Source organism: Chamaea fasciata, unplaced genomic scaffold (assembly GCF_029207755.1).
Source record: "Chamaea fasciata isolate MVZ Bird 193981 ecotype frontalis unplaced genomic scaffold, bChaFas1.0.hap1 SCAF_7, whole genome shotgun sequence".
NCBI classification, from domain to species: Eukaryota; Metazoa; Chordata; class Aves; order Passeriformes; family Sylviidae; genus Chamaea; species Chamaea fasciata.
In genome coordinates, this window is record NW_027094092.1 from 22,940,790 (window position 1) to 22,958,091 (window position 17,302).

General features: G+C 38.9%; 1 long non-coding RNA gene across 1 annotated transcript in view; it reads left to right on the forward strand.

The window, feature by feature from the left end:
- Positions 1-7,598: 7,598 nt before the first annotated feature.
- The window catches only part of LOC136291742 (uncharacterized), a 30,187-nt gene continuing 20,483 nt past the window's right edge, over positions 7,599-17,302 (forward strand). The window contains exons 1-2 of the long non-coding RNA XR_010721689.1: positions 7,599-7,641; positions 7,784-7,835. This is a non-coding gene — a long non-coding RNA (uncharacterized lncRNA). The remainder of the gene's footprint in view (positions 7,642-7,783; positions 7,836-17,302) is intronic.

The window sequence follows — 17,302 nt, forward strand, 5'->3', positions numbered from 1 at the left end:
ACTTGAAAGTGATAGTTATGCATGAAGTGGTGAGTAAAAGTTGAACAAGCTACTTTCATTTTGACACCTGTAGCTTCTTGAGTGCCTCAGTGCTCAGCATCAATATTGTCATGATGTGATATTTAAATAGTTACACGAAGGAATCGGGCTATGAACTCACAGAGAAAACTGAAGGGCTTTACAGTAAAACTAACCAACACTTAATATTCCCAGGCTTAGAGATCATAGTGGGCTATTTCATGTGTACAGAACCATGGATTTCCATTTAATTCTGAAGAGGTTATTTTGGGTGCAGCCTCAAGAGGGACTCATTAAGTTTTGCTGCTGCAGATCCTGATGTGTCAAAACATCAATATTACTTTCCATATTTACCCCAGTTTCCCAGCAGTGCTCTCCTAATCACATAAACGATCCAGCCAGATCCTAATGGACTGTGACTCTGGCAGAGCTGTAGGATTTAGCGATATGCTAGAATATTTTAGAAAAGTAGGACAAATTTTACTAGAGGAAGGCACTATTATTATATATAGTCTTACCAAAAAGAGAGCAATCATGTCAGTCACTTTTCCTCTACATCACACCTTTCTTATTCTCAGTCTCTTTGTTAGTTTATTGTCATTTTTCTTAAAAAAAACCCCAAGGTTCTCAGGAAGAAAAGGACTAAATTTATAGATGTGTTTGAACAGAACATGACAAATTGTGCTATGGAAAAAGAGAAACAAGAATAACATTCATAAAATTTTAAAATTCACTCTAAAACATGTTCATCCACTAAGATGTATCAAATTTAAGTCAGTGTTTTGGGGGAACAAAATGAAGAATTCAAGCCTCGTTCAATTTTGGTCTACTGTTTTATGTTTTCTTCAGCCTGTTTTATGTTTTCTTCAGCTTGTCAGGACAAAGAGATATGGGTCACAGCTGAATGGAACTTTTTTTGTCAAAGAAAACCTGAAGTCAAATGTCATTGTCATTCTATATAAATATTCAGCATGTGTGCAGTTCCTCCCAGGCAACATTTCTTTCTCCTTTAGGGCACTGGCCTGAGTTAAATTTCTCAACAGAAAAGTAAAAAATCAAAAGCAAAAGCAAAAAAAAAGGTAGAAATTACATAAATGGTTCCAAAATCCATATTCACACACTTTCCCAGCTGAAGGCTTAAGAGTATTCACTGAATCATTATTTGCTGAGGACAGGTTAAATTCACAATACTTTTGCTGTCACAAGACAAGCTTTTTCTGAAATGCTAATGATGTTGTTTTACTGTAGGAACTTCCACTGCATTTTAAGGAAAAAAAGAAAAACAGACATAAAGGAGCAGAAGGAACACTAGGAATACCCCAACAGTGAAACCACAGCCCACCACATGTAAGGGTGGTTTCCTGTTGGCAGCTGTCACAAATAATCTGGGCTTGCTGGAACCCAGCTTCTCATCCCCAAGCGCAGAAGTGATGGCACGGCACAGAAACCTCATCTCTGCCAGGGTTAACCCCATCTTCTCTTATCCACACACATGTCCCTGAGCTGCCTTCACACTGAGCAGAGGAATCTCAGCTGTGCTGTGAATCTTGCTGTTTGAAAACCAAGATTTTTCTACTAATTTTGACAAGTAATGACATCCTTTTTTTTGCCTCAGAATTCCTCTTCTTCCAGGAAGCAGATATTAAAGTCAGAGCTCCAATGTAATGACCGTCCAATGATAAAAATCCATGTGGTTCCCATAGAAACTTTCAGGGCGTACTGACATTTCCTCTCCAGTAGGAACACACATTACTGCATTCAGTGGTCTTTGTGCCCCGCTATCTCAGCCATCTTCTGGACCTCTGGGCATCTAACAGTCCTAACTCTTGGATACTCCAGCTTCCAGGGCAAAATGCTGCTACTGTTGTGCATGGAGTGCTTTGGGCATGTCATCCATGCTGAGTGTGTGCTGGTTTTGTGATAAGGGACCATAACAAGTGGGAGGAGAAATTGAAAGAAAGTCAATAAGAAGAGGATGTGAGAGCATTTCTCTCCCCCTTTTCTTTTTCCTTTCCTATATTCATTTGTCATCACAAGCCAAGTCTTCAGCTTTGGCATTTAAATTGATCTTGCTGGGTTTAAGCCCTTAAAGAGGGCTGACAATTAACAATTATTCATCTCCACACTTTAAGCTGCATCCTTAAGCATTCCACGTAGCTCTTTTACCTAGCCAGGGCAACAGCCATTTTTGTCTCTCTTTTACAGACTGCATTTGCAGTTTGTACGTCCACCATAAGATGGCATTGTCAGTTCCTACATTTGTTCTACCGTTCGGTGTGGTCAGGAGCCAAACTTTCAGCCGTACTTCTCGAACAAAAGTCAGTGGTGTGTCAGCACTTATCCCACCGAAAGCATGTGTAGCTGCTGGGAACACTAGAGGATAAGTGCAGCGTAACTATGGAATGAGTCAAAGTTTTTAAACCTTCTCCAAGAAAGCGGCAAGAATAAAAATATCTTTAGAGATAAATGTAAAGATCAAAAGGAAAAAAAAAAATCTCAGCTCCCAGAGAGACTGATGTTCTGAAAATTGTAATAAAAGCAATTTTACTTAGAAGTACTTCAGAATACAAAAGAAAACCCAAATTGAGAATTGGATATTTTAAAAAGGACTGGCAAGATATTTTGCTCAAAATGATGGCCCTGATCCCCAGTTAGGGCTGGAAATTGGTCAGGGCAGCTAAGAACTGGGTGTTGATTTTGGCAGTAGCTTGTTCGAAGTTTATCTCCAGAAACAGAGTAGAACAACCATGTCTGACCTGACCAGACAAAAAAATCTTCATATGTTCCTCTTCTTGCATTATTCACGAGCACTGTTTCAATGTCTGTAAAATGTTGAAGATTGTTTATTGTTTTTCATTTTTTCTTCTTCCTTATTTTTCATTTCTGTACCTTAATTCTGAATTTCATTAGTTATATGGGGCCTCTTGCAGTATCCCTTTCCATTTTTCAGCTGGGGTATTTACTCTAGTGCACTTTGTGGCAATAACACAGGCCAGCTTATTGATCCCAGTGGGAACATTCACATGACTCAAATCGTTCATTTGCTTACGTGCTCAGCTGAATTGATGTTTCTCAGCATTAGGTTCATCTTGAAAATTTACATAAATTTGAGCTCACAATCCTGGATTCATTAGTTTGACCACCAAGCCGAGAGTGTTTTCTCAGTTGTTTTAGCCCCTTCAATTAACTCTAAATTCACCTGGGAATGTTTCTGAGAGAAATGGGTCCTACACTGTGATGTGGACATGTAATATAAGATATGTACCTGTATCTACATTCCTGGAAACATACAGAATTGACACTTATTTCTCAACCTCAAAAATTAAGTTAAGAAAAAAATATCTTTATGCTGGTATATTCTGACTCATAATCTCTTTAATTTAGAAGTGCTTTTTGAAAATTATTTTGCCTTGGCTGGTAAACCAGTGCAGATGTGAAACTAGAAGAGACGCACACATATACATGTAATTATTCTCCTGTATTCCCCTCATAAAACCCAGCCTCATAAGGGTAGGATTGGAATCCATCACAAGTAAGGGGGTGAAAATTTTGGTGAGAAAGTGGTAACAAAGAGCAGAGCCTCTTAGCAAGACACTGCCCCAACAGCGAAAATTTCTATTCAATTAACTACTTCTTCAACCCTGCACATTCATCATCAGCTCTCGTGCTCCCCAAAGCCACTTCTTGCCTTCCCCACAGAGGGTCCTCCCACTCACTTTTACAAATGCTAATTAATTGCTGTACATGAAGTAACACGGATGAAGAAGGGAATGGGGACTTCTTAAAATGGTTAGAAGGCATTAAAATACTTGCCATTCATGAAAAATTACCACTATAGTTTAAAACAAAGTATCATTCCTTAGACAAAAAAAAAAAAGACAAATGCGTGCAATCTGGCATTTGTGAAGAATAAAAAAAATTATTATTTTTAATTTCTTATCAGTCAATACATTTATTGTTGATTTTGGCAATCAACTACACTTGTATCTTGGGAATCTGATAAAAAGTCTCAATAAATTTCACAAGGCTACTTTAAGTGGTCAGATAGTGTATTTTTAAGTCTACCTTTATTTGTATGTTGTAAGTCTACCTTTATTTCAGGTAATGCAGTACTAACTAATAGCACATTCCTTTGATAAGTCTTCAGGGTTACCAGAGGGAGCTCTGAAATGCAATTTCTGTGTTTTAACCAGGCATTTAGGCCTGAAAGTAATTTTTTAAAATACCTGAGTACAGTAAATCAAGTTTCATCTTTCTGGTTACATTTCCTTCTGGTACATCATCGCTGAAGACTGTAGTGCAGATTCCTCCTTCTGGATGCCACCATCTATAAGTCAAATCCTACAGATGAGAGGTGCACACTAAAAGCATTAATCAATCATTGCTCTTTTCAAATTTGGATGTATCAATCTAGGAACATATCAGTTAAAGGCACTTTTACCCCTTAATGAAATTTTTATGTTCATTAGACATTACTGCAGGTTATGAAGTACAACTACCAGCTTATTCTAGCTTTGTTAGTCCATTTTGTTTTTAAAGATACGGACAAATTTTCTACCCCAAGATTTTTCATCTCTGATAGCAGAATAGACCAGCTGTGCATGATTTTTTTTTCTTGATTGTCTGAAGAAATGTCATCACTTTGGGAAAATAAGTTGTTTATTCTGTATCTGAACTACTTTATTCACAGAATGGGATATTTTGTGCCATAGAGAAGTGCTCAGAGGATGCAGCACTTAAACATTTTTATGATTTATGTGGCAACATGAGAATCAAGAGGTAGGCAGACTATTGTTTTTTTGCTTTTTATTTTAACAGTTTAGAAGGGGAGTTTGGGAATACAACTGACTGACAAATCTTCAGCAGCATTTTTTTGAAATCTTTATTGGATATAAAATGTTTCAAGTGAAACATTTTGACCGATGTCTGTAGTGTGGAAATACACCTTGATTCCTGTCTGGCTGCTGAGATCCTGTTGTGCACAAACTGTAGGCACTGCAACTCCAATACAGATCTGAAATTTGAAGTCCAAAAGTGTTGCAAGAACCTTCCAGGGCCTGGAGACCCAAAGTATGCAAGCCAGATGGAGCCCAGTATTTCCAAGACACCCAGTTTATGCGGAATCAACAAAAATCCAGAGTGCAGAGTCAAAAAGATGTGGGGATCTTCAGAAGTCGACAGATAGCAGAACAAAACTCCTGTGCTGGTCTTTAAATGCCTTGCTGCTTGGCTGATGTCAGAGAACATGGCATTCAGGGTCAAGTTCATTTTGTGTTTATTGTCATCATCCTATTTCATCACTTGTGCTGTTAAGGCCTGTCCTTGTCCTGCTTTCAGTGAGCACCAAAGCAGGGTCAAAGACAGCATGTGCAGAGGAGATATCAGTGTGAATCTTGGTCTTAACTAGTACTGAACTAGAACGGTTTGGGCTCAAGCTAGGAGCAAGAGAGAAATCTGATGCTTCATGGTTAATGTCTAAAATAGTTTCCAGTTCTTGTACAGTTTCAGGTATTTAATCTTAAATTTGACTCTTGCTGTTCTGGAAAAAATATGTAACTTAAATCACATCTTTACCTCAAACACCCAGGGTGTAACATCTGTATGCTAGCACGGTGTGGCTACAAACACTGTGTGTACCACTGCACCTCAATGACACTGAGAACTGCTGAATCTTGTGCAGAAAATGCAGGTGTGGCAGTCTCAGAGCTCAACCATGGGAGACTGTGGCTGTTGTGGTGTGGTGATCTCAACCACCGAGTAGTGATAAATGGATGTAACTGATCTTTACCTGAAGGTGTTCCTGCCTTTTGCAGAAGGTTTGGACTAGATGACCTTTTAAAGGACCCTCCAGGAAAAAACATTTAGGGATTCTGGGATTTTTCATCTAGATGTTGCTATCTAACCCAAATACATGATAATATAAAATAAATGAAGTCCTCAGTGAGCAGTTGTGATCACCTGATTATTTAAGGTCTTTTGAGCAGAAGATTTTTCCAAGTCAGTGACAGAAGTCCACAATTCCAGAGGAAGGTGAAGGTACAGCTGAAATTGAAGAGAAATTTGGCTCAGGAAGAATCTATCTGAAAGTCCTTTTGTAGTGTGATTGTGACTTTCCTGGCAGTTATTTTGGCACCCTGCCAGACCATTCCCTGAGGAAAGTCAAGTACAGGCAGCAGTAGGAACAGTGTTTAAATAATCAGTGTTTGTGCTTAGATCTGTCCATTTTCAAATACAGCTCAGAAGAAAGTAATAAAGTGGTGAGGAATACATGAGGCTTTCAAAATATCAAGGAAATAGCCTCTTGTGTGTCAAAAATGGCTTATTTTGCACAGTGCTTAAATGTGATAGATATGGGATTTATCCTGTCCTATTTTTGGAATTGTTTAATGGTCAGTTTGTACGTCTCAGATGGCTGGTTAAGAAATTAGGCTGAAACACTGGATGGCCATACCATCAGCCTGCAAACTCCATTTGTGAATGTTGATTTGATTTATAAATTACACTGTATGCTGGTTTCTGTCTGGATGTTTCTCCCTGCTGGACAGTGTGGTGCTAGCTTGAAATGTAGAGTCTGCTTCCCTGTCCTTGGCTAGCAAGTTAGCTGCAGCCTCTGGAATAGTTAGGATTTTAGGTGGGCTGCAACCAAACAAAGACATCAGCTGGCTTGTACTAGGGGCAGGAGAAAAGATGGGCTGAAACTTTACATAACAGTAACTTTAATAATAGGCATTTATTAAGAATGAGGAGGCTTGCGCAGGAAAATGAGAGAGGACCTGAAGGAATGAACAGACTGACTAAAAGAGGTAAAGATTTTGAAAGATGTTTCCATGTGACTGTGTCTTTCCACAACTGATTACATTGTGAGCAGTGTTCACGTGTGAAGCATGATTTTAGAAGCCCCACTGAGAGTATTCTCCAAGCCTTTCTTTGTCTGTGGCATCATTTTAACCAGTGAGAAGCTATGTCCCCAAGCCCAGGATTTTGAGGATTGTGCAGTTTCTTCTGAAAAGGCTGTGGAAGAATTACACTCTTAAGTGGACACGGGCTGTGAGACTGTAGAACGCTAATTTTCAGGACAAAGCAAAAGTGAGAATATCTGTATCCAAAAATGCATGATTAGAAGAGCTGAGTTTATGACATACCATTGGAATCTCATTAGTTTTTACAGTGTAAGGGCATGGGATATCCAGAGAATGAAGATTCTTGCTGAAGTCTGGTAAGCATCTTAGTGGAGTGTCCGCCAGGGCTATAGAAAAAATGCTTCTGGGTTTTGTTGGTGCAATGCTGTTTTCTAATTTTGCTCTCCATGGAGCAAAGATTTTATTCCCCTCTCAATAACAAAATATCCTGTCTCCATGAGTGCACATTATGTATATTTAATGTCCTATCACTAAATGCCCTTGTAAAAAGTCCCTCTCCATCTTTCAGCAAAGAGGAAATTGTTTACTGTGAGGATGGTGGGACACTGGAACAGGATGCTCAGAGAGAAGTGGTGGGTGCCCCATGTGCTGTGCATTTTCTAATCTGAGCAGCCATTTCCACTTGGTAGAAAAGAGAGGCTGATGGGAACCTGCTGCTACCGGGCTTGTGGAAACTGACTTACAAGGATCACAAAAGGAGAATGTAAGAATTCACAAGTGTGACAGGCATTGTTTTTCTGTGTTTGGGTTTTTTCTTTTTTTCCCCACTGTTGACCTGCCCCTACTTATACTTACTTTAATAACTAATGTTCTTAAAATTTATGCTCCTATGCTTTTTGTCCTAGTCTACTTTCCTGGCTGTAAGTAGGTAAAATAGAAGAAAAGTCAAAGCAAAAGGTAAGTTTGTAACAAATACTTCAAAAATATCCACTGTTTTGTCTTGTGGGGTATTTTGGCGTGGATTTTTAAGATTTAAGTTTAAATTGTTATTTTAAATATTTTTATTTCTGGTTTGCTAACTTCTCTGAACTTATAGCTGAAAGCAAAACTTGCCGATTTGAAGGTCTCTTTACACTAGCATTTTGTATGTGGAACGTGAACACCTCACATTTGTGATGTTAACTGTCTATTACAATATAGGCAGAAGAATTGTTTATGTTACATACTGCTCATAAACATGTAAAATTTGATATTGTTTTGATGAAAGGCACACTAGAGGGAAGAAATTGAGCTTATACTTTGTTTCTGTCTCTGCTTGATTGTTTGGGAAGGCTTTCTCTAAATCCCTGACGCTGATAAGAGACATTTGAGAAGTTCCCCTTAGCCAGACCAAGCCTGGGCTCACAAGCACAATTCCATTATTTCATCTGGATTTTATTACTGCAAGCAGCTTACCCAGCTGCATGGCAGGAATGTTTAACCAGGAACAAGACAAACTTCCATAAGCTGCTTAATTCAGACTTGGGACTGTTCCTTCAAATCAATTGATATTGAAATAATTACTTCTCAGAATCTGTAGAGGAAAAGGATGTAAAAAGAAAATTAAAATCTAATTAAATGGAGGTAGAAAGCAGTGTCTGAGTAGACAAATCTTAAGCTTTAGCAAATTTTCAAAGGTTACATTATTCTTTTCGTCCCTAGAAGTCTGTCTTTTTACTTTTCTCTCCTCCTCTTGTACTTTTATCACTTTTTTTTAAGCAACAAGGAAAGCTTTTTTAAAATAATAACTTATATTTCTAGGCTAAATTAATGTAAAATTATTATTATAAAACTTTTTCTTTTTTTAATATATATAAAGAAAATGTCATCCAACAGAATTAACTGCGCTACCCTGACAGTTTCAATGTCCTGAGTAGAAAAACATAATGCTGTTTTCCTAGACTAAGGGTCTTTATTTGTAGTGTTTGCAGCTACATTTCAGCTTAGACAACTGTTCTGCTTCCTCTAATTCCCTCTTTATAAACTGTGTGGTGGTTCTCATCTTCACTATTAAACTGCAAGTTTAATTTATAACTAACATTATAAATTCACTGTGGTGGATAAAGTAACTAATCTATAGTATGGGCTAAACTTCCTTCTTTAGAACTAATTTAACTGCCCACCCCAATGTAATTATAGTGATGGATAGCAGAGTTTATGATACTTTAGTGAGGCAGAAAGAAGAAAAAAAGCCATATTGAGTGAGTGAGTGTGTGTGTGTGTGTGTATATAAATATATATATACACACACATATATACATAAATATAATATAAAGATTAAAATACTGAAAAAATTTTGCTTCGTCGTGGCAGGGGGAGTTATATTTAAAGTCAAGCTGATGCATTTTCAAAGGAAATGACACTGGAAATATGGAAACTTGTTTGTTTGTTTGTGTGTAAATCTAGATTGAAAGCACAGACAGTGAAGTGCATGGGGTAGGAAATGGAGGTCAAACTTCCCCTTGGGAAAGTATTACAGGGCAGAGGGAGAGAAGAGATTTATATTGGGGTCAGGGTGTTCAAAAGCAGTTTTCTCAAGTGAAGCAGCTAACCACTAAGTCAACAAAAATGAACAGTGGCCATATACAATACCTGAGGAAGAGTGAAAATGAGGCAAGCATGTACAAGACTTAACACATGTGTGCATGCCCTCTAGATCTCCTGCTTCATTCAGTATAAGTGATTTTCCAGTTCTGTTGTAGTTTGTCTCTCTAGTAATGCCAAATGTACCTATCCCCTAAACCTTTGTCCCTTTTTTTCTTGAACCCATATAAACGTTTTTATATTCACAACTTCCTCCAGCAAGGTATTAGACGTTTCTGCTACCATGTGCCTTCCTTGCTACTTTGAACATGGTTCCCTATAGTTTCATTTACTGGACTTCCTTGAAGAGACCATCTATCCCTGTCCAGCCTTTCTGTGTCTTTTCTGATTCTACACATCTCTTATATTCTGCCTAAATCCCTGCCACCTCCTGTAATATTTTGCCTACCTTTTGAGCCTCATAAGGAAGCTACTCGTTTTTTTACTGTTTTGACTTTTTTTTATCCCTGTTTCCCTTTCTGAAGGTTTTTGGTTGTCTAATAACAGACTGAATTCAAGCCAAGGGTTTCAGCCATACACATACCATTCTTATGTATTTATGTTCAGTAAGATGAATTGTAGATTGAAACAGTGGCATAGTAACCTGTTCTGTTTATCCTTCTTTTGCTAATTCCAAAAGTTTTCTTCTTTTTTTCACTGCTATTGAGTGCTTGCTTGTCACTTTGCGGAACCAATTACTGCGACCTCCAATTCTCTCTGTTAATGGCCATATATGAGACTAGGAGTAATTATCCTTGCTTTATGCTTATTTCTACTAGGTTTCACCTGCCAGGTGAATGGTTTTGTGAGGTCCTTCAGGTTTCACAGTCCTTCCTCATTCTTACTCCTTTGAATGCTCTTCCTAAAACTGCCACACTTCCTTGCCTTGCCACCAACACTGCTTTCAAGGTTAAGATTTAATAAAATGAATAGCACAAACTCAAGAGTTTCCACTAATTACTTTCCTCCACTGCCATACTAACCAATTATCCATATCATACCTCCTCCACCTTCCATCTTTTAGCTACTTGCTTCCTCATTACCAGACATTTCCCAATTATTCCACTGCTGCTTATTTGTTTTAAAAATCTATGGTATGAGAGTTTGTAGAAAAAAACCCAAAACAACAATTCAAACCTTTTGGTTATATAACTGTTTTTCTGTTCTTGATTTCTTCCAATACTTCAATAATTTGATGAAATACAAGACTTCCCTTTGCAGAGCCTGTGCTGGTATCTGTATCTGATACACAGATCTAAGGAGGTCATGTCTTTGTAGTTGCCCAGTAATTATACCTAGTGGAAATTGCTTTCTGTTTCTCATTTGATTTTCATCCTTTGTCCCATGATTTGCATAAAGTAAAGAATTTCTGAATTTGCATAATGAAAAACACTATTCTGAAAAGTGTGTTCTTTGCATTCATTTGGCTTTTTCTCACTCATTAGTTTCAAAGTTCATTCATGGTCTTTTTTTTTAAAGTATTGCAGCTTGGTCCCCCTGCAGTTCAGATGAAGTCCATCACTCTTTTGCAGGCTTTTTTTCAGATGTGTACCTAGGTATTGTTACAAATTGAAGAAAATAGACTTATGAAGTGTTTTGCTTCAGATAAATTTGTACTGGCTTCAGACTGCATCTATATCAAATAGACATGTTGAAGGAAAAGACACATTTTAATCACAAAAGGTTGACTTTTGCTTTAACTCTAGGAAGAGATAAGTTGCCACAGTTGAAAACATTTGAAAGTGGGTTTTGTGTTTAATGTTTAGCTGAAGAGATCTCATACAGCGTAAATATCCTCAATTCTGTGTTAATTTGTTTGTGGAAACATTGCATGTTTTTTCTTCTCAAAAGTAGCATTACAATGAACCAGCAAATTTCTCCAACTTCTCCTTCTGAATATTCCAAATATTAATTAATATATTGAGCTGATGATGGGGTTAGTGATGCATTGTAGAAATGTTAAAATTTCATATAGTCCTGCTTCATTCCTATAGCTATAATGAAGAAGGCTGTATTGTGGATAATTTAGATAATCTGCAGGGGAACTAAAGCAATGACTGTGAAGGAGAATGTGGCGTGTCATCCCCCTAGGCCATGGAGCACTCCATTTGCTGGAATAGCTTCTAACTGCTATTTAGTGGGCAGCTACTGGAAAATAAAATTGCTTCAGGCAAGTGCGAATCTTATTCTGTATTATTAATGTTTGCAGTCTGGGTGAGGAATAGGGTAACTCCATTTCTAATAAGGGGAGAAAACTAGAGGCTAAAGGAAAAGGAGGAAAAGATCAATATCTTCTTTTAGCAAGATTTCTTTTGGAGGATTGTTTCTGTTGTGCTGAGTTTTTGTTGAGGGAGGTAGGAGCAGTAGGTTAGACACCTGTACCTTCTTCTGGAGACAGTGATTTCTGTTATCTGATGGTCATCCGCAAGTGACTTGTTGATGGTAATCTCTGGTTTGCAAGAGCTCAGAGATTTCTGGAAAACTTAAAGTAAGAGAGGAGCATTGTGTGAGAGAAACATTTCACACCCTGAAAGCTGGATGAGTTCACCATAGTGTGCTGAAATCCTCTGGGGAAATAAGAATGTAGATTCTGTATGCTAACAATTGATGAGATTAACAGGATAGATTTCCACTAAGAAAATCTGAAAGATTTCAAATTCTGAGTTGTGTTTTGTTTGTTTAATGGGTTTTGGTTTGTTTAGTTGGTTTGGCTTGGCTTGGTATGAGGAAGATGAAATATTATAAATCTATATAAATAGAATCCAGAGGACCTTGTTCATCTGGGAATCTGTGTGTCCATTTATACCAAAAACTATTGGAGTCCAGAAGGGCTGTAGAAGGAGCCCATCAGAAAATCTTTTCTTCCAAGTTTTCCACATCCTAGCCATAGAGGAGACTTTCATCTTTATAAAGTAGATTTCCCGAAAGGGTGTCATCTGTGAACTGGCTGCCCTCAGGACACAGAGAGGAATGCTTCAGAGATGATACAATGTTTTCAGCAGAATGGTATGATGGTCTTGCCTCAGGCAAGATTTTCTGTTCCTTCCCACTCAAATTTTCTGTCAACTCTTCTCAGTGTGCCACCTGTTCTCCTGTGGACTGGATGTTAGACATAGGAAGTGCATGTGATATATCTCTTCTGGGAAATATCTTCCAAACTGTGCATGACTCTTTCCTGACACTTCCTAGTTCTTGTTCAGATTGAGTGAGGGTGTGCATGACTTCATCAAGAAGAGAAAGCAATATGTTCCAGAACACGTGGGCTAAAACACGCATGTGACGTGAATGAGAGTGAGTGAACTGGTCTGTACTCCTGTCTAACATGCAGATAAACTCTAATACCCATATTCAGTACTTACATTTCTTCCCTGGAGAAAGAAATCATGCAGTAATCACTGTGCTGGGAGGGATGGTCGTGCCTCTTTGCTTGCATCCATGCAAAAAAAAGCACACATCTGGCAAGCCAGATGTGATGATTTTGTATAATCAGCATAAATCTTTGGAGATCTTGTTGATCATTGTGTCTGGAGTGAATCCATAACTACCAAGTGCAGAGTTTACTTCTAAAGTCTATAAAATTCATTTTTATTTTAAATACAGTGGGCTGACTGGACATGTGCAAATGCTGAAATTCCTATTAGCAAACTGGAGTCAGAAAACATTAAATGAAGACTAGCAGTAAATCAAAGCCTGCAATCTGTGTTGGGATTGCTGAGAAGCACCAAGCAGAAACCTGCAACTTCTGCTAACATTCTGAGTGGTTTAGATTTTGACTGTGACAATAAAGATGGAGAGGATGAGAAGAAATCTGCATATAAAGCTATCGAGAGAAAAATAACTACCTGTCAAGTGAGATATGATAAGAGATTTTTCCTTAGTTTTCCACTGGATCAGTTGTGAAGCATCATAGGTAACAGCATTCAAACAAATGTCCAACAATGTTGCAAACAATAATTTGCATGATTTTTTCCCTTCAAACTCTTCCCAGAACAGAAGTAAAGCTGTACTGCCTAATTATTCATTTGCCACATAATTTTCCATTTGTGTAATTTCTTTTGGTGCATTGGCTACAGTCCATTGTACTATCCTACAATACCTCATCTGTTGTGTAAGTTTAAAAGTAGTTAATGATGGAGTACAAAGGGCTAGCTTGACAATAATTATTCAATTTATCCTTGATTTTCAGTATTCCTTTCCACCATCACATCATTTGTATTTGTTTTGGAGGCAGATTTTCTTACTTTTCATTATGAGTCTTTGATTATTCTGTTTGGAGAGGGCCATTTTTTACCTTACTGCAGGATAGTTTATCTCCTAAAGACAGCTCTGATTTTTTTTTCCTTCCATTAAGATATATAGCTTTGCTTTTAGGGTATACTCTCTGGGGGCTTCTGGGTTTCTTTTTTGAGAACAGAAATGTAGACTTATGCAGCATAATTGTGATCTTAGGCTTCAGGGAGGCTCAGAAACCAAGATTTTCCTCCTGTCCATCTCCTAAACACCAAGCCTTGGTGTGCTGTGTGACCAGTCAGACAAAGCACCTGAGAATCCCTTGGACTCTAAAGAAAAGCAGCAGACATAGCTAATGTGGTTCAATAAGAAGTTAATCCACTGTCTGCTGATAAGATTTACCTCATACTTTTTCTTCAGGGAAAAGTTGATCCCCAATATTCTTGAAGCCCCAGTGTCGCTGAGAGCAGATTGCTGTGAACGTGTAGGGCTCAGTGCTAATGGACACAGTGGCTGTATGCACACTGACTCTCCCATGTCTCTAATTTGCTACAAGAATAGGAAGAGGCTTTGCTGCTCCTTGGCCAAAAAAAAAAGCTCTTTCAAAGATGAATGCTGAACTTCCTATTGGGTCTCCAGACCTCTTGAGGTGAAGGCTGTATGGCCTGCAGCATAACTGAAATCATGACTAAAAGTCAAGCTGCAGAGGCAGGAATCCTGTTCAGCTGGTATTGATGGAGGAGAGTTAGTTGATCGTGTCCTTTTAGCCACAAGTCTGTATGTGGCCTTTCTGACCAGAGAGGGTTATTTCTGTCCCCAGCACCAGCCTCCAGAACCCACAAGAGACATTAACTACAGCACTGTGGAAAATGGAAAACAAACAACCTGTCTATTGACTTAGCTTTCATTTTATAGGTTAACTTACAAAGATTTTTTTTTTGTTTTCTGGTTTTGTTTTAAATTGAAAGCTGAGGTTTTCATTTAAACTTCTAAATCACAAATTCAGTGTTAGATAGGCAAAGAACACCTTTACTCACCACAAGTATTTATTAGCTACTCTCTAGTTTCACAGAATCACAGAATAGTTGAGATTGGAGCAAATCTCTTGGGACTGCCTAGTCCAACCCCCCTCTCTCAAGAAGAGTCAGCTGGAGCAGGTTGTTCAGGACAGTGTGCAGTAACATTATGAACATCTCTGAGGATAGAGAATTTACAGGCAATGTTTTAGTTTTGCAGCAAAAAAATTGTTCCGTGTTCATACGGAATTCCTTGTGCATCATTTCGCACCCATCGCCTCTAGTTCTCTCCTGTGAGAACATATTTGTCCTCGGGCAACTGTGACTCCACTTTTAAGCCCTCTCATTGGACATTTGTGTACTTTCGCCTGCCAAAACTTCTCTTCAGGCTGAAGAGTCCCAACTCTCTCAGCCTTTGCTCATGTGAGGTGCTGCAGTGCCTTTCCTGTCTTAGTGACTCTTTCCTGGACTTGCCCCAGGAAGTCCATGTCTTGAGCTGGGGCACCCAGAACTAAGAGCTAATACTCCAGATGGGGCTTCACCAGCACTGAGCAGAGGGAACATCACCTTCCTCAACCTGCTGACAATGTTCTTCCTAATGCAGGTCAGTATCTTTTTTTTAACCTCTAAGCTGAACAATTCTAATTTCTGATCTTATAAACAGTGAATACTTAAATATAAAAATAAAAACACTTCCTCCTCCCCCTCCCCCCCAAAAAAAGCCAAAATCAAAATAGGCAACCACTAAACAGCACTTAAAATTATGGATTAAAAGAAGAACATTTAAGTTTCTATGTAATCACCATGTCAGTAATGCTTAATGAGAAATGACTCTTTGTAATGAGCTATTTTTCTGAAATCATTGGGTAAAAGAAAAATTGTGACAACTTAAACTTAACGGTGTTTCCTCTCCCTTGCTCCCCTTCCCCTTCATTTTTCAAGGTAATAAGAAAAAAATATCATTTGTGGGAAGGAGGACATATTCAGGATTTTTGTCCGAACATATTTGATTTTACTAAAACCAGAACTTTGTTTTCATCAAAATTTTCCTCTTATGATTAATAGGAAAAACACCAGGTGAGACCCTCAGCACTCAATATTTAGAAACCTAGAGCAAGATCTCTGTTTATTTAGACCCGGTCCACCAGTTGAGAAGATGTGAGATGTGCACTTGCTGCATCCTTTTAGAAGCAGGGGTGAAAATGGCCTGCTTTTTGGGTGCTCTGTGAAAATGTATTGCATTTGAGCACTGGCATATTAGAAATGGGGGAGTGGATCTGAGGGAAGGGCAGGGTAAAATATGCAGTTCTAAAACTTGTGATTGTCCATCCCAGAACTGAGCTTGCATTGAGCATTCATAAGCTCAGATAGACAGCAATTCCCAGGATATCACAAAAGGAGCTCATGTAAGACAGGACATTTTTTGTCAGTCAGAATTTAAAAACCTCTCCCAGAGAGGCTGGTAAAACTGGCAGTCAGCCTACAAAGTCTTTGTTATCTCAGAAGTACAAATCCTCCTTGCATTCCTTGTGGGATACCACAAAATTAAAATCACCCTAGCTTCCCTTGATTCTAGCCCACTTTGAGACTTATCTTGAGAACAGGAGAGTTCTTAGGCCGGTACAGTCCCATTACACCTGCCAGTCGCAGTGAAGATTCAGGAGGTGGGTACCGATGGACAAAATTCAAGTACAGAGAAGAGAAGGATATAGTCTGTACATTTTTATGAAGCACTGTTGGGAAACTTCCCTGTCTGACCATTCAGGAGCACTCTGGCAGTCATGCTCCCACCACCAGACACTCACTGCTGGTGCCTTCACAACAGGCAGGTCCACTGACCAAACAGGACCCTTGCCTGACTCTCTGCACACCCCACACTCACATAGTCAGACAAGATTTCCTCTCAGGCTCTACCCTAGGTTTTTCATAACAGGGTCTCAGACCTAGTCTGGATTTCTTGAACTAAATTTATCATGGTACAGAAACAGAATAACAGCTCGAGCTGGTGCCTCCATAGAGGGACCCTGAACAAAAGAAACCCTGGGGTTTTGTACCCTCACAGTCTGTCTGAGGTGTTCCAGCTGAGTCGTCAGCCCCTGCATACCTCCAAGTGTCCATCATCCATCCATCTGGGCCACAGGGCCCCACTGGGGGGCACAAAGGGTCAGCACCAGTTCATGGCCTCTTGCCTCAGGCTCCCACCACTCAAGGCTCAACCTGTGGCTGCCACTGCACCTCATACTGTATTCCTCAGCAATGTGGTCCGTAAAGTTTGAGTGCATTATTTCTTTTTGTTGCTTAAATGGTGCCTAAGAACAACCGTCACATGGTACAATTGTCCCTTCTTGCTAGGGCTACCAACTCTTTTATTCTGTCTGCAGTATGAGATGCAAAGTCTCCTTAACTGTTTGAGAGAAGAGTACCATCATTGCAAGATGACCATACAGCAAAATTATGCAAGAGCACTACCAAACAGATGGTGTTCTGGTAGAGTGCAGCACTCCTGTTTGAGTTTCTTAAACTCTTATATACAGAATATTATCCCTGCATCAACAA